Source organism: Canis aureus, chromosome 34 (genome assembly GCF_053574225.1).
Source record: "Canis aureus isolate CA01 chromosome 34, VMU_Caureus_v.1.0, whole genome shotgun sequence".
Classification (NCBI taxonomy): Eukaryota; Metazoa; Chordata; class Mammalia; order Carnivora; family Canidae; genus Canis; species Canis aureus.
In genome coordinates this window covers 10,439,332-10,463,370 of record NC_135644.1, presented here as the reverse complement: position 1 = coordinate 10,463,370, position 24,039 = coordinate 10,439,332, and the positions used below count along the sequence as shown (strand labels likewise).

The window sequence follows — 24,039 nt, the reverse complement described above, 5'->3', positions numbered from 1 at the left end:
TCTTTGAATCTATAATCACCTAAAGGTTAAAAGTCCCTAACTAGGGACACCTGGGTGGCTCTGCGGTTTGGTACCTGCCTGCGGCCCAGGGCGTGATCCTGGAGACCCAGGATTGAGTCCCACATCAGGCTCCCTGCATGGAGCCTGCTTCTCCCTCTGCCTGTGTCTCTGCCTCTCTCTGTGTCTCTCATGAATAAATAAATAAATAAATCTTTAGGGGGGGAAAAAAAAGTTCCTAACTAAAGGAGCTTAGCCTCTTGCCATCTCTTTGTTTATTGCTCCAGAGAGGAGGTGAATGAGTAGCCTAGGGATGGATATCCCAGCATTCCCCTGGAGGCCACCTCGAGTAAGTATGTGGCTCTTCTGTTGCTCTGATCCCCATTCTGACCATAATTGGCATCAGGCCCTTCTGGCCAGGTTTGGGCCATAGCTATGCTGTGCAGCTCAAGTCAGTGGTGCTGGTGGTTTTCAATGTTGACTCTAGTCTGGCTGAAACTACCAACACATTTTCAATGTGGCCACAAAACATCAGATAATGATTTTACTTTTCACTAACGTAGATTAGGTTCAAACTGGATGTCTACGGAGGAGACGATCCATGCGTCCTCCCCCTTTCTTCCCCTACATTTCAAATCCTTAGTTCCTTGACCTACTTCCCATTTCCAAACATAGTTTGTCCCTCTGATCTGCCCCTCCTCAGTGTTCTCATCCTTTATTTGGACTCTAGGAAATCTGATTGCCACTCTTGGATGGATATCTGGGCTATGATGAACTGTTATTTTAGTGGCTAGACATTCAACCCACTAAGTATTTCCTTGAATGCTAATAACACATTCTTTTCCAGGTGCACCACTCCAGAGCATCCCAACCACCAACCACAGCCTCATGTAGAATGTTTCACGATTAAAAAAATAAATGTGTTCATTTGGGAAGAGGGAAGAAAAAGAGAATGTTATTTCATTGGAAAACTCAAACGATTTAAAAATAAATATGGGGAAAATATAGCTCCCTAATGTAAACTTGACTGTGAAAGGCAAACATCATAAAATTGTGGTCTCTGTGTCAGGTGTTCTGCAAACAAACTCGCTTTTAGGGTTCAAGGAGTTATTCTAAGCATTGACAGAATTAAGCAATGAGTCTTGTGTTTGAAGGATTATATAGTGCATCTCTTCCTTTCTCAAGCAATCTTTTTAACTTGCAGAGGTTCCAAAGCTGTTCTTTTGGTTCCGATAAACAGTAAGACAGGGGTTTCACCAGTATGTCTTTAAATAATTCAAAATTCAACAACATTAGACAAAAGCCATGATGGTTTATCTTTTCATTGTCAATAGTGGAAACAAGTGGTCTGTGTGAAGAATTTTAATTACATAAAATCACAACCTAATCAGGCCTCTTCAATATTTTTTGAGTATTCACTATATGGCAGCACCGGGCCAGGAAGCCCATGGGCCTTCACTCCTGGGGGAGGGGGGAGAGTACACATCCTAGAGTGAAGACAATCAATGAGCAATGGTAATAAAACCGAAGAATGCTCTGCTGGATGAAGAGCACGATTCTAGGGGAGGTCAGGGCAGGAGCACTCACTGCCACAGGAAGTAACATTTGTGGCACGTGGAAATAACAGGCTTCCTAGAAGTGGCAGGATTTTAGCCTCACCACTTAATGCTTAAATACAAGCCTACTCCTCTGCTCCACTCAAATTAGAAGCAGTTTCCCAAATCCAGGAAACCACCAAAATAGAAACACCTTAGTACATTTAAAAAGAGTTTTTCAACAATAAAGGATATCAATTGTCTATCCTCTAAACAGGAGCAAACTGGCAATCTTTTTCATTTTTCTTTTTTTCTCTGGGATGCTGGCATCTGTTTCTGCTCCATTTGCTAAGGTTTTTATTAGAAAAAGTACAATATATACAACTTCTGTATGATTAAAATGTATTGCCTTCTGTGGATGAATTCAGACAAGTATCTCTGTCTTTATTTTCCATCATAGTTGGTCATAAATCCTGCAACCCAGAAGTGATAATGTGCTTTGGCTTCATGTAATTGTGCTGGCTGGGGCTCTGGATGCTCATGTCTCCATTTTTATTGTGTTGGGAAGTCAGACAACTCTTCCAAGTTGCTGATGGAGATGTTGGCGGTGGCCCAGCTCTCTAGGGTGATTGCTTTCTCTAAGGGATTGCTTTCCTCTGGCCAGTGATTTCTCTCAAGGCTCTGCATTCAACCTTTGGAAGACCATGAAGAAAGGAAAAAATATTTCCCGGCTTTACAACTTAATGGAGGGTGGGGAAGGGATGGACATGTTGAGCTGGAAGGCTTAAAAGAAAATAAGTGAGTCACCTGAAATGCATACACATTAATTCAGTCACTCCTCCCTCCCTCCCTTCCTCCTCTTTTCCTCCATTTCACATGCATGTACTAAATACCTTACATGCTCTGCACTATACGGATTTCATCAAAGTCCTAAAGGAGTTTCGTGGTCTGGCATGGAAAGGACGACTACGATAGGAATCTTGAGGAAGAGTGTAGCTTCGGCAGTGTATGTGTTGGGGTCACATTAGCTGCTGTAACCAGAGACTTTAAAAAATGGCTTAACATAGTAGAAGTTTCTCACTCAGATAATAATTCAAAGAAGATGTTCCTTATCTATGAGAGAGAGGATTCAGGTTTCTATCTAGGTCTTCAGCATCATTGTCGGCCCACAGACACAGTGAAGAAGGCACACCCACTTCTTAGAAACCCTCCTGGGGGTCCCTCGTTGGCTCAGTGGTAGAGGACGCGACTCTCGATCTTTGGGTTGTAAGTTCAAGCCCCATGTTGGTCATGGAGCCTACTTAGAAACCCTCCTTCTACTCATCCTCCATTGGTGAAAACTTGTCCCAGGACCTTAGCAAGATGCAAAGGAAACTGAGAGGCACAGTCCCAGCTGGGCAGCCGCATTTCCCTAGAATAGAAGGAAACAAAAAAACTGAATGGACGGTTTGCCACGGGGAGAATATGAATGTGTTCCCTTTTGTTGAACAATTAATCTTCAGTGATAATGGAACACTTAGTAGGAAAAGTCTGGTGGGCACCATTTCTAGCATCAGCTAGAAAAAGGACAAGGAGATCTGAGGATCTAGAAGTTGGGATACAAGCAAGTCCAAGCTCCCATTTCTCAAGTAAGAAAACATGACAGCATTTCTACCACTTCCCACGGAGGAAGGGGAAGGTGTCATTTTCAAAGCCACCATCCCAGGGTGATTTGGCGCATCTTCTTTTTTCTTTTTTCTTTTTTTTTTTATCTTGAAGGGATCATAAAAATTAAATCTAAAATGAATGCACATCTTCAGAAAGCAGATTGGGCTGCCCTTTGAGATACCTAATTTCCCAAGCTCCCGTTAATGGGTGCCATCTTGCAGTCAGGGAAATGAGCCACTACCTTTGGAAGTCAGGTTTGTTAGCTTTTTTGCCTGAATCTCCTCCACTTTTCTCACAGCCTCAGTGAGCACAGTTTCTTCTCATCCTAATGTGGTGGCGGATAAAATGAAAGGAAATTCTCCTGAATTCAATAGTGAAACTTGCCAGTTGTAAAGCACTTTGAAATACAAACTAATTAATAAACACAACTCTCTTCTAGAGGAGGAAAGATTGCTTTCTCATTTTTCACAGCTGAGAAATCTGCAGTTAACACAGTTGGCCCCGGGCTGTGTACCTCCTCTGTGGAAGAACTTTGTGGCACCAGCCACAGTTCTCTCAGGATGGCATGCGGCCTCTCTAGAGAATAATCAGTTTTTATAGGAGTTGGGCTGACAGGGACATCCTCGATGACTCCACACTGCCCCTGGCGCCAGCTATGCAATCAGAAATGCTCTTTCACAAACTGTGAGTGACCCAGTAAAGAGAACAGAGAAAAAGTGACTCACTGGGTGGCTCTGTAGCTCATGGACACTTTTAGAGATGGAGACATCTGTTGCCACATCAGCACGATTGCTAAACCGAGAATCAGAAAGATGACAAGTACCTGTTCCTACCTTCCTGATGCTAAGGCCTTGAGGCCAAAATTATTACTGCCATTGCACAGGTACAGAAACCGAGACCCAGAGATCCCTGCCTCCCAATGGTGACTCACTAGCAGGACTTTGATCCTGATATCATTCTTCCCTCTTGGTCCACCAAATGCAATATGCCTCATGGAGATAGCGTCGCAACTATCTCGATAAGAAAAAAACTGATCATGACCAATGTTACGTGGGAAGGTTTGCCTTGAACACATCTTTGGTGATGGAATCATTGGTTCTGAATTCTATCACAGATGCACACTCACAAACTGGCTCCCGCAGCAGTGGAATCTATAACCAACCTGTGAAGCCTGAAATGCTTTGGCTGCACCCGCAATTAAAACATCTCTATGTCAAAGACTGTATATAGTTTGACGTATAGGGCCTGTCGTTCATTATAAACTAGTGGCGACCAAACATAAGGGAACACCTAGGGCAGGATGTTGGATCTTTGTAGAATCTTTGTTTATCCCTTCTTGAATGAGTATATGCTACTTATATATGCGAGAGACTTAACAGTCATGCATAAACTGAGTCAGGACACTTGGGGTTCATTTTTATTTGTGACTACGGTGAGATCTGATGTTATAAAACTGCACTGTGCAAAAAAACCCAAAAAACAAAAAACCTGCACTGTGCAATACGACAGCCACTAGCTCTCGCCTGTGGCTCCTATGAATTGAAATGCGCTCCAAGTGTAAAATACATACTAGATTTTGAAGTCTTCACGTGAAAAGAAGACCGCAAAGTATTTCATTTTCAGGTTAATTATTTGTTGAAATGAGATAATATTTCTCGATATATTGGGTTAAATATAACATATTATTAAAATTACTTTCATCTATTTCTTTTTACTTTTGTAATATGATTACTGGAAAATTTTAAATTCCATAAATGGCTCACAACTTTCTACTGAAAAGTGATTTCACAGAATTCTAGCTTTTTAGGAGTCTTCTAACTATGAAAGCTTATTCAACCACTGAGTCTCTGAGAGCACAAGAAGCCTCTGCCGTTAGCAACAGCTTCCTTTTGAATCAACAGGAAGACATCAGTGCTCAAGCAAAAGATATGTTTCCTGACTTCTGAATTTGTCTTCCTTATTTTATTTTCTAATATTAGAAAAAATCTGAAAGAAATTACTTTTCATATCTTTCTCCCTTGGCTAACTCTTATGTGCCCTTCAGGGCCCTCCATATCACAGACTCTTGGAAGCCATTCCTCACCAGCATCTCCCCTTCTCCCTCTCCACTGAAGTGACCTGAAGCCAAGTTGGGTGCTTCTGTTCTGTGCTACCATAGCCAGGCTGTCACCACTTGCTTGTCTCTTTTCCTCCTTTTCTATCAATTCCTTATGGTCAGAGATTGTCTTTCATTTTTGTGTTTCCAGGATCTAGCCCAGTGCCAGGAACCATTACACAATGTTTGTTTACTAATCGCTTATTTGAAGAATGGACGAGTAAAAATCATTCTTTAGTTGGAATTGTTATTTCAGAATTATTAATAATAGTAGCTTATATTTGATTGATAGTCCACAAAGGTTTTGTTAGTTAATCTTCACAAAAGTATTTGGGGGAAAATTTTTCCTCATTAGAAGAATTACATTTTAGCAACCACAATTCTTCATAGTGACTCCCCCAACCAGTCGGGAGTACCCTGAAAACGATATTGATGGATATAGATTGCTGTGTGAAAATTATAAAGTAACAATTTATTTGTATTTGTAGGTCATAAACCAACTAAGATGATGGCAGAAGGGAAACACTAGCAAGATACATGAGGCTTTCCTTGGGGGGTGAAGAAGGTACCTACAGAAAAAGTCATCTGTTGTATTTGTGGTGCCATATAATTTAAAAGCTAATAGGAGGTGCCTGGGTGGCTCAGTTATTTAAGCATCTGACTCTGAACTTTGGCTCAGGTCATGATTCAGGGTCATAGATGAAGTCCCTTATCAGGCTCCATGCTCAGGGTGGAGCCTGCTTGAGATTCTCTCTCTCCCCCTCTCTCCTACTCCCTACTCACAATCTCTCTCTCTCTCAAAAAATAAAAAAAGAAAAGAAAAGAAAAAAGAAAATAAAAGTTAATGGGAGTGCTGTAATCTTTATTCTGGCACAAAAAGCATAAACTGGACTGTTGAGAACAAATCAAGAAATACGTTCACCTAGTTATATAGTTACATGAAATAAAAACCACTTGTCAAGCGAAGTGGCCTATGCTACAGAAAGGGTGGATGGGCTGTCCCCAGGTGGATGGAATGGAAGGCAACCTCACTGTGAATGGGAGACCTGAAGGAGACCAAGAGTCCAAGATCCCAACTCTGTCTCCCCATGGCCTGACTATGCCCTACTGAGTAAAACTTTTCAGCTGGTCCCTGCAGATGGAGCAACTTCACGCACTCTGTTGGCAGAGGTCTGGTCACCAGCTCATCACCTCACAAACCCAGAACACTGCTTAGAAGGACCCATCCTGTCAGCTGCGGGGAGATGGCTTCCTTGACCGATGTTAACTGAGCTAACATCTTCCTCTTGCCTTCCATGCTCCTCATCAAAGTGGTTGGCAAGAGGGAGAGGCTGCAGCACCACGGCTCATTAACATCACATGCCTCTGTCATTGTTCCCAGTGTGTTCCTATAGCCCTGGAGAAAAACGAACAGCTAAGTTATCTTGATGAGAGCTTTCAGTTAAAACCACCACATATACTATTATTTGTTTAAGAGATGAAGAAACTGAGCCTTAGAGATATGAAGACATCTGCCGGTAGGGAGAACCATGGAGAGATTTCTGAATCCCAGTCTGGGGTGCTTCCCACTGCAGCATGGGGCTTCATGGAAACCCCCGCAGGAAGACTGCCCTGCTTCCATTTAACTTGCAAATAAGCTTGAAATTTTCAAGAGACAAGAGCATGACGTTGGCTCTTTGTTTCCTGCAGGCATGGTTACCTCGGACCATTTTTTAAAGCTGGTTCTCTTTGAGTAAATGTGACTCTGTGCACCCCACCACCACAGCAAGTCTCACAGATGCCTGTGTTGCTTGAGAGCTCATGGACGCCGGGCAGCATTATTTAAGTTTTCATTCAAAGTCTCCTTTAGGGTGACTTCTGTGCACCTGAAGTGCCCGTTCAAGAAGATCAACAAATGGCTGAAGACAGATTTTTCAGCCAGAGGAAAGAATTATTACCTTACCATCAGTCTAATGAAAACAGAGGTGAAATACCAACCTGCACCAGATAAACAGCACACCAAGCCATCCATCACGCTCAGCCGCACTAAGCAGAGCACCCTAACTGATTTCACCTGACTTTCCTGCTTCACGCAGACGGCCGTTCACGGCATCAGAGAGCTGGGACCCGTTTCCCACAAGTTTCTGCCAGATAAAGACCCAGACAGGAATCCTTTCGGCCATTGCCTCTCCAATCTAAATGTTCTTTTCTCTATAGCCACAGACAGCAATAGCTTCATAGAGACCCCTTCTCACGGGCAGCTCCAAGCTGGTGTTCCCTTCCAGGACCTGCTTTCGACCACTGGCCCTACTCAACACCTCCAATGGCAACTTTCTTCTGCATGGCCAACCAGCCAGGAATTAGCATAACCAATCATTCAATATAAGTGCCTGTCCACCATCCAGCAGACCCTCTGAGTATAGAGAAGCAAGGCCCTGTCTTCTAGGAGCTCAGAGTCTAGGGGAGAAGATAGAAATCTTGCACATGTATAGACATTCTTTGATTTTTTTGTGTATGTCATCACTCATTTTCCCTTAACAATATCACGTGAAGTAGGGGAGACTCTCTTAAACTCACCTTCAAGAACTGGAAGCTAGGATTTCAATACACAGAGTGAAGTCATAAGTGGAAGAAACCTAGAGCTCTGAATATTTTTTTGAATGTGTAATTAGACTTCAATCTACCAATCCCAGCTTGGATTTCCCTTCACTATACGAGACTTCTTTGATTCTGTTTTCAGATTTCCCCTTTTCTTCTAGAAATCTACAAATCAAATCCTTTGTAGCATCTACCAAGTCAGCCTCCACAGGAGACCCTCCTCCCAACCCTTATTCCTTGTCATCCACCTCCCTCCTCACCCCTCTAACTACCCCACCCCAATCTCCCTGCCGAAGTTAGTGCTTTCATAGTCTTAGGGAATTTTAAGAATTTCCAACATGTGTCCTTAAATTTGGTAGTGGCTCCTGGTGTGGCTCCTCCTAAACCTACAGTCGGAGGCAAGTACAAAGAATATGGCTGGTTTAAGACACAACGGTCTTTTGTTCAGGATTCTCATTCACTGGGGTCCTGAGTCTTCACTTTGCCCAAAGATCTGGTTCTCCTAGCAGCAGTGATCCTGGCAGGGAAAGTATCATTCCTGCTGGTGACTGAGCAATAACTTGATGGGACCAGGTGGTGGTGAATCCTTTATGTCAGCCAAACAGAAAGAGCCCATTGAAAACGGGATCAGCGTTGTAATCAGTAACAGTCACTCATCACTTCCTTACCCTGGGCAGCAAGGCAGAGAATTTCTGAGTGGCAACAGAGCACATAATCCGTCCTTAATATGTGGTTCCTTGTTTCTTCTATTGCACATGGCTTGCATCCGAAAATTTGGTTAGTATTCCAATGTTTGTAGGATTAATGCCACCAAGCCAAACCTAAATGTCGATTTTTCACTTTCTGAGTCTGTTTGTTAAAAAGTATAATGCAGTTTATAAAGAAAAAATTTCAACAGATAGTAAATATGTAATAAATTAAAAATAGTCAACTTTTTAAAATACAACTATGCTTTTGGCTGGCAGAGCCAAAGAAGGCCAGAAAGCCAAAAAGCCAATTTTCTAGTTCTTAACTCAGCATCACTCACAAATATTTGGTCTTGTCAATGGGATGTGACAGCTTAACTAACCAAATCCTTACCTATACCCTTATCTTTCAGGAAAAAAAAAAAATCTTTATGACCTTCACTGGCTGGGTAATCACAGACCCACAACCAGGACGTAAAATTCTTGAAGCAAGGACCACATCTATAAACCTCTTTGGGTTTTGCAAGATGAGAGACTTTTAAGTGACTGCCCTGAATGCCTGGCTCTATCTTGGCAATGATGAATAAAAGAAACAACGTACATTTTGTTAACAAGGGTCTTTTAGGGAACATGTTTAAGGGGCTCTAGCATGTTGTAAAATCATGTCTGTTGATCTCTGAAATAAGGAATCATGATAGAAACAAAACTTAATATGAAATATATTTGTCGAGTGCTTATGATTCATATAACACATGCACGAAGCATGTGCTAGCTTGTTTGATACTTGCAACAATTCCACAATGTGTTAGTGACTCCAACAGACAAATGAAGAAACTGGACAAAGACTATATACATCTGATAAGTGGCAAAGCTATTACGGACCCAGGCCTTTCAGAGATGGTCATACTGTCTAGTCAACTCACAAGAAACTGATGAACAAGTGAAAAGTGACCATCTCTAGTGGAGGATAGCCCTTTCCAGGGAATAGAAATTTACCTTTTCTCCTATCCTTGGCAGCGCTTTCCTAGTATCGTATGATCTGAGAACCTGTCACTATTTAGAAATCTGCAAAAGAAGAGTGAATAGTATTAGAAGATGCTCCACGCAGACCATGGTGAGGACAGATGGTACTTCAAGTCACACACACACACCATTTCTGATGACTGGAGTGACTCCCCTGCTTGCAGCTGGTGCAGCTCATGGGAGGGCACCCTCTTTAGCTTGGGCCATGCTGTATTCCCAGAGCCCGTAAGTTTTGCAGAAGAATTTCTTAGTACGCTAATGAGCATGACTTAACAAACAAAAGGGGGGGGTGGTGGTGATGAAGTTCCATGGTTTTAAAAACAAATATTTGAGAGAAATGCAAAAGTAAAACAAAAAGGGGAAAGGGGATTGTGCTCTTCTATCACAGATCATCTCAAACGGATTTGAGAAGCTTCTTGCAGCACTGGGGCTCCTCAGGACTCTGGGCTATCCTCCTTCTTCCTCTGAACACTCTTCCCAAAAGGCAATGAAACATTCTGTCTCCTCCAATTAGATGCCTTTATTTAAGTAGCTTAGTGCTTGGCGGCAGTCACTTGCCCTCTTCCCAGGCCTCTCAGGGCCGCGTCTCACTGTCATCCCTCAAGTACATCTATCATTCATTTGTTTCCACTGCCTCTACTGCTCACACTTAGTAGATGCACAAACTTTTAAGCAATAAGTTCATTTTACTGGAACCGTGTCTAACCATATTAACATCTCACCCACTGTGGCTGTTCCATAAAGCGCCAAATGATAAGAAGAGCTGGGATTTGGGACTTTTCTTCGGCGGTTGTGAAACTTGGAGGTAATCCAGCTGTCAAGTCAAAGACAAACTTCACCTGGGCCCTTTCAGATCCATCGCGCGGACGAAATGGAAAGCTAAGGTTACACCCAGCGAGGTGCTGAAACATGGGAAATCGAGCCAGCCCAAGGGCCGCGTTAATTAAAGCGGAGCTCGGCCCAGCCGGGGCTTACCAGCCCGGGACCGGAGACTCCCCACATGTGTGCAGTTGGAGACCAAACCCCACGGCCCGGCGGCACCAGGAGCCCCGTGCGAGGCACAGCCCGAGCTTCTGGCAGCGGCCCGGACTCCCGCGGACTTGGATCGCGCAGCTCTGGTGCCGCCGGGTCGGACCGCAGGCCAAGCCCGGCCCAGCTGCCTCCACGGGCGGGGACGCCAGGCCGAGACCCGGGACAAGGGAGCCGGGCCGCGCCTTGGGTCACGCGCCGGACACGCCCCACGCGGAGGAGCCGCCGAGGCCTTGCGAACCGCGGGGGAGGGGGGGGCTTCCCACGTGGCGCCCTGGTCGGGTGGCCCCGTGCCCCCCGCGACCCCCGCGCCTGGCTTCGCGTGTGCGCGTGTGCGCGTGTGCAGCGGGCGGCCAGGGCAGGCGTGCGCGCGGTTCTCAGGCTCCAACCACGTGGCGTGCGCCCGGGCGCGGCCTGCACGCCCTGCGCCTCGGGGCCGGGTCACCGCGGAAAGGCCGGCGCCAGCGCTGGGAGCGGGAAGGCGGGTGGGCCGCGCGGGGACCGGGCGCCGCACCTGCCGGGGGACAGGCCGCCGCACCTGCCGAGGGACGGGCCGCCGCACCTACCAGGTGACAGGCCGCTGCACCCGCTTAGGGATGGGCCGCCGTACCTGCTGAGGGACACGGGCTGCCGGCACCTGCTGGGTGATGGGCCACCATACCTGCCAGGTGACAGGCCGCTGCACCCGCTTAGGGATGGGCCGCTGTACCTGCTGAGGGACGGGCCACTGCAGCCGCACCTGCCGAGGGACGGGCCGCCGTACCTGCTGAGGGACACGGGCCGCCGGCACCTGCTGGGTGATGGGCCACCGCAGCCTCACCTGCAGAGGGACGGGCTGCGGGCACGTGCCAAGGGACGGCCGCGCCGCTGTCTGGACCACGGGCCCCGCCTCCCCCCCAGCCGCCCGCCGGCGTCAACTCTGCAGTCTGTCGCTGGGCAGGGTCAAAAAGACCTTCCTCGGGCGGGCACGCCCTCCCTGGCATGTCGGGAACTCCTTCCCCGGGCTCAGGGAAACCATGTCCTTCACTGGCTCAGGAGCCGAGGGTCACCTGGGGAAACACTTCCTTTCGTTGCTAATCATACCGGTAGTAGGCGAAGAACAAGGCCCCCAAAGACCCACAACTGTTTTCCGCACCATTATCATGCCACCGGGCCGGGGCTCCTCTGCCTTCCTTCCCCTGGGAAGGTCGATTCTAAAACAAAAACCTTTGGTAGCTGAAGGCACCTACTTTCATGTTCTTTCACTTCATAAATCTCCAGCAGAGACACAAGGCGGGGTCATGTGTTCCTTGTGCCAGGGATGGTCCTCCTGCTGTTTGCTCAAGACCCGGGGGAGGGGGGTGTGGCTCGCCTTGGTATCTTTTTCCTCAAGCTGCTTCTGATAGCTGAGCTTTGCTCCGTGTTGCATATTAGCATTGTTTTAAATCATTAAAATTGTCATATAACATAGTTTTTAGGGGCACCTGGGTGGCTCAGTTGGTTAAGCATCTGCCTTCGGCTTAGGTCATGATCTGAGGGTCCTGGGATGGAGCCCCACATCTGGCTCCCTGCTCACTGGGGAGTCTGTTTCTCTCTCTCCCTCTTTCAAACAAATAAACTCTTTAAAATAAATAAAGTAATAGAAATAAATAGTCTTTAAAGCAGAAAAGGACACAGGCTATTGCCTCTGGGTCTCCCAGTCCCAAGTGCTGATGTTATTAAGTAATAACAACAACAAACAACAGTCCTACACCCATTTCTTTATGTGCATGATTAGTGTCCTTCCCTCACCATCCTCATGCTCTGACCTCATGTTCTCCTTCTCCTTGCTCTCTGCACTCCAGCCCACTGCCCTCTGAATGCTCTTGGGGCACAACAGTCCCAGCCTTTGCACCTCCTTCTTCTTCACTCTGCCTGTTCTTCCCCAGTATGTGCACATCTCACCCCCTCCCCTCTTCCAGGTCTTTGTTCAGATGTCACACTGTCTTAGGGAGGTCTTCCCTGGCCGCTCCCCCTAAAGCTCCTCCTGCACCAGACACTTTCTGTCTTCTCTTCCTGCATTATTTGTCTCTTAAGCATTTATATTTTTTTAAAGATTTTATTTATTCATGAGAGACAGAGACACAGGCAGAGGGAGAAGCAGGCTCCATGCAGGAAGCCTGATGTGGGACTCGATCCTGCGACTCTAGGATCACACCCTGGGCCGAAGGCAGGCCTGAGCCACCCAGGGATCCCTGTCTTAAGCATTTATGCTAGCCCACGAATATGTACATTCTATGTATTTTGCTTTTAGCTAGTTTTAGTGTTTGTTTCTCCAAGCAGAATATGAAAATGGAGAGCAGAGTTTTGCTCCCTGTTGCATTAGGGCCTGGTATGTGGTGTAGGGAGTGTTGAATGAATGGATACATGGTTTGGGGCCAGGCTCTGTGCTGGCCACTCATGATCAACCAAACATGGGTTCTCATCCCAAGGAGTTTGTAGTCTTGTGGGACAGATAGATATTTAAAAATGAAGACAAAATATGCTTACTGCAGGGAGCTGTGAAAGCAAATGGCAGGGGAGCCTTAACCTGGTCTCCCTGCAGAAGGGACGTTTAAGCTGAGACGTGAGCCTGTATGCAGCCAGAGAAAAGAGAGAACATGATGGGTTCCAGGTGGCTGATGCCGGGTTGTGAGAAGCAAGAAGGAGCCATAGATGCAATGAAGCTCAAGGTGGGGAGGGAGTGGGTCATGAAGGCCTTGCCAGCAGCCTGCAAGAGGTTGAGCAATGGGGAGCCATGCCAGGATTTTAAGTAGGGAAATGACATCATCCAGAATAGTATTTTAACTGGATTTAAGGGAAGCAAGACACAAAGCTAAAATGAAGTAGACCTCACTGTGTGCAGACTGTCAAATCTGTCCCTAAGAAAACTGGCTGGCTCCAGACAAACAAGGCTAGTAAGCACAGCAGCACGATTTCTTGGAATCCTTACAGGTCTAAGAACATACTGAGCTCATTCCTTCTCAGCATTTTCACCCACTGTGTTCCCCTTGCTGGGAACATTCTTTTCATCTACCTAAAGCTGCCCACCTTCCCAAACACAGTGGCGAACCCACCTCTTCTGGAGAATCCTTTCCTAACTCCTTTCTGTCCTCCTTGGGATTTCTTTCCTTTGATCTCCTAAAGCCCTGAGATATGCACCACACAATTTAGCTCTTAATACTCCACTTTCTTGAATAACCTGATCCTTTATTACCCCCGAATAGAATGTCCTCTCCTTGCAGCCGAGGACCCCACATCCTCCCCTCCTTCTCCACACCTACCTACAAAAGGATGAGAACAAACTAGAGTCCTCCAAAATGTACCAGTTGATTTAGGTCCGGATGATGGAATATACACTGATAATTTGTCATCTTACAATGACTCTATATGGAGTCGTACTTTAGATATGAGGACACCCAGGTGGATATATGTAGGTCAGCAGGGAAAATCAGCGGGAAAAAACAAAGCTTTAGAGGCATTATCTGCCTAAAATTTAGTTGAGCATAACCAAGAAAAATAAAGTTGGAACGCTCCCTACGATGACTGGGTACTTATAATATCCAAAAGTTAAAAGCCAATCTCAACTCTCAAGTTAAGCAATTGCAGCAAGAACATCCAGTAAAACCTAAACCCCCAAATGCAGTGTTTAGCCAACTATGTAATGACCGCCAACCTGAGTTCATTTTTGGTATCCGAGGTAGTGGTGTGACATGTGTAGGAGGACCTCTATTTCTGGAGTGAGAGGTCAGAGCATTTCTTTCTGTTCTTACATTGGGAATATCAACAGATTTATTAACGATTACTTCATCCACGTATTCTTCCGGCATCTTTCCGTGGGCTCTTAGGGCCCATTGAATGGATCAACATAAAATAGTGTCGTATCTCTTGACTCCAGTTCAAAAATTCCAGTGTTTTGCAGTGAACGATCTTTTCGTGAAGATTTAATGATGTTTTACTCCTTGAGAGTGACAGGGAATGGGTTTCACCCTGCAGATCAAGATCAAACAGTTTGTCAGCCTGTTACAATATGCTCAGACATAAAAGTTATTGCAGGTCCTCTATTGCCTAAACTTTGTGGCAATTCCCGTCAGTTTATTTTGTGTATCAGTTACAACATGATGGGGGTGCCAATCACACCACTTTAGTTACAGGTGTGTCAGCGTTTCTGTTCCGGGTCCTTATATTCAAGAGTCCAGAATGTGGCCATAAAAACTAATCAAAGAATAAATCTTGGTGGAGAAAGGCCGCTTCCCACAAGAAGTTTTGTAAAATACAAATCAGAAAAAACCTCCAAGCTCTGGCATTCTTGCATTACCCTGAGGCCCCAAACACCCCTCCCTTATTTTTTTCCTTTTCTCCAAGAAAATTATGTATTTCAAGTCCTTTGGGTCAGTTTCTAACCTGACTTGTGCAGCAAAAGGTGATCACTTTGGGAGTAAAAAAAGAATTCAGTTCTTTTATGTCACACCCAAAAAAATTTCCTTCAGAGGGGAAGAGGGAGGGTTGGCTATAACACTGAAATCTCAAGCTCGAATTCACAGCTTTATTTCTGAGTATAAACCAGATGCTCATATTATAGCTGTGCATTTAGTTGCTCTTTTTTCTTGAACAATCTCTAAAATGTTAGGGATGAAAAACTCAGATCAAGAATTTAATCTTGTTTTTTTTTTTTCCTTGCAACTCCAGGGACACATTTATGGACTGCAAGCCGTGTGCCAGATACTTTATTAATATCAGGTCATTTAATAAAGTAATACTGCAAAGAGGTATCACTGCCTTCATTTCATAAGTGAGGAAACCAAAACTCAGACCAGTTAAGCAACTTGGCAGGGGTGACACAGTGGAGCTTGAATAAAACCCAGGCCCAGGGGAAAAGGTTAAATCTTTGGGAATTTTATATTATCATTACAGAGGCAGATCATGCTAAAAAGTCCCAATACTTCAGTGGAACAAGCCACTTACAGCTTAAATATACACTCGAAAGTGCTTAATTCTGTTAACATAGATTAAGTGTCTGAATAGCGACTGCTGGGACTTTGCAGGGCTGGGCCAAAGGAACATTCAGATGCAGGCGGCCCCTCCATTTAGCATGCCCATTTTGGCCCACATCGTGGAAATCTGGCAGTTTCTATAGTCGTCTTAAATTCATTCCAAGTTTACTGTGAGAATTCATGGATCCTGAGGGCTGGCAGGTAGCATTGACTCAAAGCTAGAAACGCTCCTGCTCTGAAAGCAGACTCTTATCCTGGGGCCTGGCCAAAGCTGGGCTAAGCCTGGTGGGGTTACCCTCAAATGAGGATTCATGTTCATGTGAGCTGAAGTCATCCTCAGACAGCTGCTAGCTGAAAAGTTTCATTTTGTCCAGATCCACTCCCAAGATTTAGTAGTCAGAATCTGATTGGCCAGTTTTTCACGTTTTCCAAAAATCACTTTTCTTTCTCATGGTTTGTGATTTTAATTGGTGGAGAAAGAGGGGGAGGGAGAACAGGAAAGAGCAGGAGGAGGAGGAGAAGGAAAGATGTGTTGTGTTAAAAGCATTTTTAAAATAATCACTGACCAAAAAGGGATCTCAGATTCACAAAAATCTGTTACCTCTTTCACCTCTTTTACGGCATATCTTTTTTAATCAGCAGCCCAACAGGCAGAGACCGAGTCAGCTTCAGTATTTGGCACGGGGCCCACTGCAATATTGAGGACATGATCTCAATCATGATTATACGTTACCCTCTTATCACTATGTGAATACTATTTTATAAGCTTTAATAAGTTGCTTGAGCATTTAAGATGAATGGTTTAGAAGTTAAATTCATATTCACGCCAAATATGTAGGACATATTTTTCGTAATTGTTCTTGTCCCTTGGGTCAGTAATACAGTTTATAATCATCATAAAATTTCATTCTTAATTCTTTTTAATTTATCAGAAGGAAAATATGGATGGTTATTACCCAATTAAAATACTCCTGGTGCTTTTAAGGTAGACATTGTGGGGTTTTGGGGAGTTTTACTGAAGACAATTAAAGAAAAAGCAGCTGTGCGACTTCAAAGTGTTTTTAAGTGCTCCAAGTTTGCAGAGATACTCAGCTGCTCTGTATCCTGTTTCCACCTATCGTATTCTCGTATCGTCTGTGATATAATCAAGGAATAATTGGAATATTTTACCCACGTGAAAGGTGCAGGACTGTGTGACCACAGACAGAATTTTCATTTCATAGCTATAGAATCTATTCTGATGCACACACACACCCTACAAATGGCTTGGCTTACAATTGTCAAGGACAGGGACCGGGAAGACCACCAAAAACCTGAGACAAGTGCATGAATCTGAGTGTATTCCTCCTCGGCAGGACAGGGTACCACTTGCTTTGTGAGAGACGTGAGAGCTGTACCTTTAGGATGGATGCTTTGTGAAGGTGATTTTTTTTTTCTAGATGATTCCCATGCCACTAGGTAGAAAGCAACCCAGCAGGGCGGACTCGGTTATAATGGCTACAGTTTCTTCCCAAGAAATCAGCTGGATCAGAGTGATTAATACCCACCAAGAGAAATTGTCTAGACATCAAAATTGCATTTCAATTCATTATCAAAAAATGAGATACAGATTTAGCTTCATATTCCTTCCTTTAGGCACGCTCAGTTCCTGGCCACTTTCTTCTCTGATCATAACCTTAAGCCAGAACTGTGAAGAAATCTGTCTTTATTTTCTCCCTCTCACTTACTGGAATGTCTTCATTTCATGCATACGTGAGTCCAGTTCTTTGAAAAGAAAGCCCCCAAAATTCATAAAATTCTGATAGTTTACTTAATGTTAAGATGAAAACACTCTCGGTGAGGGGTGCTGTGAAGATCTCTGATTTGTGCCCAGGCTTTCAAACAATGAGTGAACCGCTCCAAAAAGGAACGAGTTGAGTCTTCATAGTGATCAGTTGGTGGACGTGCTAACAGATTCATTGGTGGACATGCTAAGGGTAAATGGTCATTTAAATATATGCAAACAGCTTTTCATTTGTAGGGTGTGCTGTATTTAATAAAGAGCTTCCGCATCATTCGGTAAAAATAAGCACACCTACACTTCCTAGAACCAACTCACCGCTGTTCCTTAACATACTCTTCAATGTGAATGACACTTTCTTATTAAATACGCAGACTCTCACTAAAAATATTTAGGGTACATATGATAAAAGGTGATGAGATAATATGCATTCTTAAGTTAAAAATAATATGTTTTTAAAAGCATATTTCAATGCGGGTCATTACTTAAATGGGTGTACTCCCCCCCCCCCCCCCCCCGGTACATTTGACCCCGTTGTCATCTTTTGCTCTAGCATGAGACTCTAATGCCTGAGCACTAGTTATTCCGGTTCTCAAAAGCTAAGAATTTTGATATATGGCTCCTTATTATGAAAGCTTACCTCTTTATGGCTTCACCCAGGTGAATGGATGGCTCCGGGCTTTTCTGGTAGGCTCTGACCTAGAGAAATGAAGTCTGGGATAGGGGATCTGCAGGCGCTGACTTGTAAAGGAGAGACCTGCACCTGCAGGTGGGCTGCCTTAGTGACCTGGGAAACTCCAGGGGAACACGGAGTCACTAAGCCTTCCAAAGTAGGCACGGAGCCCTTACTTTTAAGGAGGCTATCCAAACAGGTGACGGAGGGCTGGACTTCAAAGACAGGAAATCCCTTGAAACGTTAAATTGTAAGGACACAAAATGACCTACATTCAGGAAAATAGGGAGCCAGTAATTCAGGGTCATGTTTGTTCCAGTTTAATGATGCGTGTTTGGTGGATATTAACTGGTGCTGAGGATCCCTGTGCTGAGTACCCGGCAGCCTTTCCACCAGAAACCCACCCCTTTGGGATCTTATTTTTACAAAGTCACTTGAGTTCATGTCAGATTGAAGTTACTCTGTAAAGACTCTCTCTGGGCCAGTTTTCACTCCTAAAATGGGTCTGGTTTAAAATTACAATGGCTCAGAATGCTTAAGCAGCTCCATGAAAATGCTTTAAGGTCTTCCTGAACACGAAAGCTGAGGGAAGGCATGGGCCTACGGTGCAGCCTTGGAAAGCGAGCAGAGGACCGCTTGGGGTCTGAAGGACAGCCTGGGAGCACCCCAATATCCAGGCCCAGGGCTCTGCAGGGCTTCCTCCTGGCTCAGAGGGCAAGGCCTTGATGGCTGTCTCGCCCATGCCCAGAAGGGCCGAGGGCTGTGCACGCACAGCTGGAGCCAAGTCAGCCTGGGTCCTCCCTGCATGTCCCATCCTCTCAGAATAAAAGGGGCCAGGGGTGGGCGCGGCTGAGGGGACAGGGCCCAGCGAGGCCTTGCTGTCTCCTCCTCCGAGCATCACCCAACAGAGGTGCAGGCGGGCAGGAAGTGGGTGGGTGGCAGGCAATCCCATTTCAGAACACAAAAGTTGTCCTTCCGTGTTTACATTTCCAAAAAGTGAAAATCAAAACAGGGTCAAGGTTGGAAGGTTCCTGCAGAACCTGGAAGCTTCACCTACATTCCATAGTTTTATCAACGATAGCCTCCCTGGTCAAGGAGGCCAAAGTGGGCCTCGCTCCCCCGCGATTCTGTGTGCACAGCTCGAAACCGCTGCAAGTTTCTGAAGTCAGGCACTCGAGATGAATTATGAATGGAATTAGCCAGCTTGACTTGGAATTTCCTCACTTTTACTGGTCCTTAAACAAGATTTTTATACATTCATATGTAATCAATGGCACCAACACATGAAATGGCCCTTACCATAAAACACTCTGTTTGAGAGTGATTTTGCAGCTAAGGAAACTTAAATATGAACTTCTAATGTGGAAAAGGTCATTTTTACATGCTGCTTTAAAACTGGTCTGGAAAACTGATGAGCTGGCCACAAGATTTCTGTCAGAAACCAAAATTAAGTTTATATTTTAAAATATAAGTTTAAAGGCTTGCTTGCCTGCACGATGCCAATCTGCTTCTCATATCCTGAGCCTCGGTCACTTTAAAAAATACAGAAATTCGGTACCTGGCTCTTGAGTTTTCAAGTTGCAGTGTAGCTATAACTTAGATATTCATAAATACACAGCACAAGGAAATCCTTCCTGAGTGCAAATTTACCTTTAAAATTATCATCCTAATGAGTGAATGCTACAAGTACACCTTCTGGTCTCATTTCGGATAAATATATATTTTTCCACGTAAAAGTTGCGCTGTCAATATTTTCCTACAAACTGGCATGTCCAAATTGATTTCAGTAGCAGACTGAGTGCAGAAAAACTGCGAGATCAGGATCAATGTCAAGTTTCGGAGAGAAAAATGAACTTGGGTGGATTTTTGTTTCAACGGGGCACACATTCAAATTTATCCCTTGGCAAATATCAAAAAAAAAAAAAAGATTTAAATAAAAAGTTTTTCAACTGCTCGTGTAGAAAGGAAAACAAGAAAGTCCAATATCACTATTGTCACACAGCTAATAAAACAAAATACTTGGAACACTAAAAAGAAGGGTACTAAAAGTACACACAAAATTTCAAAGTTTATTTTTTTTCAAAGTTTAAAAAGCGATTGGAAGAAATACTTTTCAGTCACTTAGAATATAATTACTGGCACGTTTTTATGGTCTTGTAGATTACAGCAGTAAAATATTTTTACAAACTTCTTGCCTTTTCAAGTACCTCCAACATATCAAAGGCCAAGAATATTCTTTTTTTTTGAATATTCTTTTTTCTTCAAATATATTCAGAAGTATTCACCATCTCGACAGAAATGTTGTTATGTAATAATCTTCTTATACCTGATTATAGTAGTTCTATAGAATGGAAACCAGTCTCTGATTTTTTTTTTCCTGAAAGAGGGAAATAGTGTAGAAGAACCCCTTTAACACATGTTTTTATATTGATGTAAAATGTGTTCATTTCCAAGTTTCTTTACAGAAACCTTTGCTATTACGATTTTATATAGGCTGCGTTTATGGGTTTGGAAATCCTCTCGCTTCCACTAAACTTGAGTAGGGTTGTACTAATCTTGCTTTAAGTTTTTGACAAAAATTACTATACCAACCGCCTATCTACCTGAAGAGAATTAAATAGGCTAGTCACGATGGTGTTTGTAATAGTCACGAAAATACTTTTTCTGAAGGGCAGACGAACTTCAGTCTGAAAGGTGAACACAGAACAAAATAACACAAGTATAGAGTTTCCTTCTGGAAACTTCGCAGATCAACGAGAAAGCGTTTATCATAAAATTTTAAATACAAAACTTTAATCCGAACCGCTGAGGAAATCTTATGTCGTAAAATACATGTTTCTGTATTTCCATAAACACACTTGCCCCCCGTTTTCATAGAGAACTGACCCACCTCGTTTACAATTGCTGTGCTGGGAATGGCTCAAGGACGCAGCGGGGACACGTCCTCTGTCCCTGCCCCCCAGGCAGCCCAACGCAGTCAAAAAGGAATCTTGTTCTTGTTTTTTGTTTTTTTGTTTTTTTTTTTTAAAGGGGGATCTTATTATTTACATCCATTCCTTTTAATTCTGTTTTTAGTAGCTCTCAAAGCCTTGGACAGCCAATGTCAAACCACCTTCAAATGGACTTGTTTGCTTTTTAAACTCCAGTGATCCGGTCCAGGCTACTTCCAATTCAACCCTTTGCAAATGACAATAAACAGGGTTTTCTTTTTTTAATTGTCAAAAAAAAAAAAAAAAAGCAAAAAACAAAAACAGTTTTTTCATCTAAGTTATAACCCCCCCCCCCCAAAAAAAAACTCTGAAACTGTGGGGCTGCAACTCGCACCGCACATGAGCTGTATTTATTTTAGGCTGGAAGTGTCAAGGGAACTTGGCTTATCAAAAAGACCCTCGGGTGCTCCATCAGCTTCCAGCGCTACCTCGGCGCCTCGAAACCGACGCTGTCGCCCTCGTCACCCCTGGAGGAGAAGGCGCCCTCCTCCCAGGACCCCGCGCCGCTCGGCAGGAGGCTGCAGGAGCTCGTGCAACCTGAACTTACCTCTTCCGAGCCTCAGCCACCGCTTTACCTAAAAAGTATCTAGTTTCTGGCAAAAAGTAAGCTAATCGTTGGCTGCAGCTTCAAGCCTTGGACGCCCGTCCCGGAGGAAAACTGCCGCCGCCAAGGGTCAGTCCCGGGGCCTCCGAGTGCACTAACCCCCGGCCCCCCGGACCCCCGGCCCTACGCGCGGGAGGGGCTCGCGGCCCGCGCCCGGGCGCCCCCGTCTCTCCGCCACCAGCACCTGGGGGCCCGGACGCCCACCCTCCTTTACGAACCTGCGCGGCCCTTTCGGGGGGAGGGGGTGGCAAGGCTTTGGCGGGAGCCGCCTCCCTGCGGAAAGCCGGGGCCCCTGCCCCTTCCCGCCGTTCCAGCGGGTCCCGCGCGGCGAGCCGGGGAAGCCGGGCTTCTGGTCCCCGCGGAGCCTCCGCGTCGCGGCCGGGGGACCGGGGCGCCCCGGGGTCGGGCCGGCAGGGGGGCCCCCGAGCGCGGCGGGGGCACCCGCAGCTCCGCCGAGGGGGCCGAGCGGGGGACAGCGGGCTCGCGGAGCCGCGGGGCCCGGACCTCGGGCGTGCACTTGAACCCGCCGCGCTCGGAGCCTCCGGGGGCCCGGCCGGGGCGGGACGTGGGCCTGGCGCGCTCCTCGCCTCCCCTCGGCGGAGCGGCCCGGCCCGCGGCGCTGGGCTGGGGCTGGGGCTGGGGCTGGGGCTGCAGCTGGACCTGGAGCTGGGGCTGGGGCTGGTACTGAGCTGGGGCTGAGGCTGGACCTGGAGCTGGGGCTGGGGCTGGGGCTGGGGCTGGAGCTGGGGCTGGAGCTGGGGCAGGACCTGGGGCTGCAGCTGGAGCTGGGGCTGGGGCTGGGGCTGGGGCTGCAGCTGGAGCTGAGGCTGGGGCTGGAGTTGGCGCTGGAGCTGGGGCTGGGGCTGGAGCTGGAGCTGGGGCTGGAGCTGGGGCTGGAGTTGACGCTGGGGCTGGGGCTGGGGCTGGAGCTGGAGCTGGGGCTAGGGCTGGAGCTGGAACTGGAGCTGGGGCTGGAGCTGGGGCTGGAGCTGGAGCTGGGGCTGGAGCTGGGGCTGCAGCTGGAGCTGGAGCTGGGGCTGGTACTGAGCTGGGGCTGAGGCTGGACCTGGAGCTGGGGCTGGGGCTGGAGCTGGGGCTGGAGCTGCAGCTGGAGATGGGGCTGGGGGTGTCCCCGGCGTGCGCCCCCACCCCGGGTTAGCAGCGCACCCCGCTCCGGGCCCCCCCCCCCAGTCTGAAAGCGGAGACCCAGGGCCGCCCGCGGCGAAGCTCCACTCGCACTTCACTTTCCGATTTGGAGAAAGTGTCACGGGGGTGGGGGGGGAGAGAAAAGGGGGGGAAAAAGGCCCAGTAAATAGGATTTCGCGGGGGTGGGGGGCGCGAGCGCGCGCGCGGCGGGGCGCCCGGCGGGGATTCCCGGTCTCGCAGCGCCCCCTCGTGGACGCCCCGGGCCCCGCCGCCGCCGCCGCCGCCGCCGCCGCCGCGCCCGCCTCTCCCGCTCCTTACAGTCCGCAGTATATTATTTCTCCCGAAGTATTGACAATGTGCGAGACTCCAGTAACCCCGCAGCTCTCGTCTGTAATCAGCACATTTATTCACATTTAGGGAGAAGAATCCGAACGAAATCCCCGTGACCCCGATTGGGTTACAGTGTCATTTTCCCCCGGATCCTCTTTTAAATCCACTCCACACTGCTTCTCTGTCTATTACATGCTAATTTAATTTTACTGTGGACGATATTTTCAGCATTTGCTGAGGACAGTAAATTTTGTAGTTTATGTTATTTCACTTTTTATGACTTTTTAACACTTAATAAAATTTTATTAGAGCACTTTTGTGTTTACAAGGCCACAAAACTCTTGGCAGGTTGTCAGAAGTCCTTTTTATTATGATCCTACTGATATACTGCGAGTAATGAAATAATCATGTCCAGAAATGTATCAAAGGCCAGAGGGATTATCCCACTTAATAGCTCCACAGATGCGCCCAGAAGAACGCGGACACGCGGCGGGAGGAAGGAGCCCCCGCGCCTTGCTTTACCCTCTCGGCTGCTTTCCTGAGAGGCTACATGCATGCAGGGTCATGTGACTTTTCCGCGGTCTCAATAAAAAAAAAAAAAAAAAAAAAGAATTTATTCTATTGCAAAATGTGCTTTTCTTTTTATTCTCCTTGTGTGGGCATTTAAGACTGTGCTGGTGGCGGTGGGGCTGGCTCAGCACATCCGTGTCAGTCACTTTCCTCCCATTTCTAAGTGTACTTTTGTGGCATTTAAGCGGCCGGTGGTGACATTGGTGTTGATCCTTGCAGCCCTGCAGGAGAGGAGGCCCTGGGAGGGGCCCAGGAGGGCGCCAGGTGTTTTAAGGGCCTTCTCAGTCCTGCCAAACAGCACATTTTGCTGTTGCTTTTTGTTTGGTTTCGCAAAACAGGGGAATAGTGGCTGGAGGACTCTGCTTT

At 46.3% G+C, this 24,039-nt stretch overlaps 1 long non-coding RNA gene across 2 annotated transcripts; it reads right to left on the bottom strand.

Moving 5' to 3' along the window:
* Positions 1–1,343: 1,343 nt before the first annotated feature.
* Positions 1,344–18,782, bottom strand: LOC144304635 (uncharacterized). Of its 2 annotated transcripts, XR_013371559.1 has the most exons (6): positions 18,001–18,782; positions 16,182–16,270; positions 14,263–14,576; positions 9,534–9,602; positions 8,520–8,700; positions 1,344–2,943 (listed from the first exon to the last, which is right to left on the bottom strand). It is a non-coding gene; the product is annotated as an uncharacterized LOC144304635 (long non-coding RNA). The 2 variants fall into 2 exon arrangements; XR_013371560.1 differs by lacking the exon at positions 16,182–16,270.
* Between the last annotated feature and the right edge of the window lie 5,257 nt (positions 18,783–24,039).